The following is a 2,251-nucleotide window of genomic DNA, read 5'->3' as shown; positions in this document are numbered from 1 at the left end:
GTGTTCCCTCTCTCGCTGGCTGTCTCTATCTCTGTCGAATAAATAAATAAAATCTTAAAAAAAAAAAAAGTCATGGGTGAAGGGAACCGAGTCTTGGCGTAGGGTGGGGGGCTCCCAAGAGCTCCTTGGCGGGACACCTGTGACTTTGGGGACCAGTAAAGATGGCGCTCACCGTGAGGTGGGCTTAGGTCCTGGGGCTCCAGCTACAGCCAGGCTTCGTTTTCTGGGTTACCCACACACGCCAAGTCTCCACCCTGAAGTCTTATAAAGGGCATGTCAGGAGGGTCCGAGCTCCTTCACGTTCCACAGGACAGGGGGTTGGGTCAGCTCAGTGGTTAACCCCACAAATGCTGAAGGTATTTGAGGGTCTAGAATCTGTCATTAAGTACGTGCATATTCAGGCCGGGGTGACACTCAGAGGTTCTGGAAATAGAGATACCGCTGTAATAGTCTTTACAGATTGAAGAAGGGTGCTTGACAAAATTGCCCCTGGCAGCCACAAGGGCCCTAGGCCATCCTGGGCCTCAGGGCACGCATGAGAAGGTGGAGTCTGAGTCCAAACTGAGAGCTCAGTGGCTTCCAGTCGTGAATGGCGTGGCTTCCTCTGGTGGCCGCGCAGCCCGTGGCCAGCACGGCCACCCGCACCCTCACCCTGGGCTCTGCGGCTGCCTCTCGCCTTGGTGGCCACGGAGGGGGGCCGCACAGTGTCAGGCAGGGCTGGGGCGCAGAGTTCCCTCTGGGCTGGGGGCGGTGGCGAGTATTAGAACAGGGCTGGGGTTGGCGATCGCTGCCTGCCAGGGGCCCGAGGGGCCATGTTTCAGGCTTTGTGGCCGCACTGTTCGCACGACCACTGATCAGCTCTGTGGCTATGTAAGGAATGCGTGTGTCTGTGTCCAGTAAGACTTTATTTACGGACACTGAAGTCTGAATTTCATGTAATTTTCATGTGTCATGGACTATTGCTCTTTTGATTTTTTTCAACCATCTGAAAATGTAAAAAATCATTTTTAAAAAATACACTGGACATTTAAGGGGATCAGAGAGTTATTTGCTGTTTCAGGTGTGATCTGATATTGTAATACATATACCTGCTTGTAGGTAAAGAATAGGACAGCTGGAATTGGGTGTGGGTGTGGGTGTGGGATATAGGTGGGGGTGTGGACGTGGGTGGGGTGGGGGTGTGTGAGGAGGGTGCAGATGAGGGTGGGGGCATAGGTGTGGATGTGGGTATGCAGGGGGGTGTGGGTGAATGTGTGTGGAGGGCATAAGGGTGGGTGTGCGTATGGAGGCTGTGGGGGTGGAGGCTGTGGGGGTGGGGTTGTGGGTATGTGTGGGGGTGGGTGGGGGTGGTTGCGGATATGGGTGCAGGTGTGGGGAGGGGTGAAGAGAGAGGTGTCAAGGCTAGTGTGGAGAGGGTATGGGTGGGGGTGTGAGGGGTGTGGAGGGGAGGGGCTGTGTATGTGGGAGAGGGTGTGGAGGGGAAGCCAGCCCAGAGGGAGGTGAACAGTTAGCTTCATCATACTGTTCTGCCTTCATTTGCCTTTTAGATGTTTAAATTCTTCATAATAAGGCCTAAAAAACAGGGAACAGCAGCATTTTGCCCAATAACCCAACCTTTCTTTGTCCCCTTTTTTCTCTCCTCTCCTTCTGAGACCCACCTAACGTGTATATGGGTCCGCTTGATTGTATCCCATCAATCCTGGAAGCTATCTTCTCTCTTTTTCATTCTTTTTTTCTCTGTATCTCTTACCCCTTCTTTTACATTTTTCCATTTCTTTGTTTCTTTTTACTGCATTCTGGACAAACGCCTCAGAAATATCTTCCTTCCCACTAAATCGTTTTTCATCTACGTCTATTGTGTTATTCAACACACCCATGGAATTCATTACACCATCAATTTATCTTTAATTTCTAGAGAGCCACGTCTGATAGTTCGTATGTCTGGTTACCTTCCTAGTTACGTCTCAGTGTCCTTCAGAGTTTCACATGCCGGGTCCAACAACCACGCATTTTGGTCCCGGGTACTTGAACGTATGTTGTTTTTCATCTCTACTTGGCGTCATGGTTTGGTAGTCTGTATTTGTAATCATAATTATTTTTAATCTATGTGAACTTGGTTGGCCTAATTTGGGAAAGATTTCTCCAAAGAGGACTTGCTTTCGCTTTGACCGCTGTCTAGGTCCGGACTCAGGGTGGGTGTTTCAGACTTAGCTTTCACTTCCGTGTAGGGCACTTCCTGTGGAATTTGTCT

Source organism: Ursus arctos, unplaced genomic scaffold (assembly GCF_023065955.2).
Source record: "Ursus arctos isolate Adak ecotype North America unplaced genomic scaffold, UrsArc2.0 scaffold_2, whole genome shotgun sequence".
In the NCBI taxonomy this organism is placed as follows: Eukaryota; Metazoa; Chordata; class Mammalia; order Carnivora; family Ursidae; genus Ursus; species Ursus arctos.
This window is presented reverse-complemented; position numbering follows the sequence as displayed.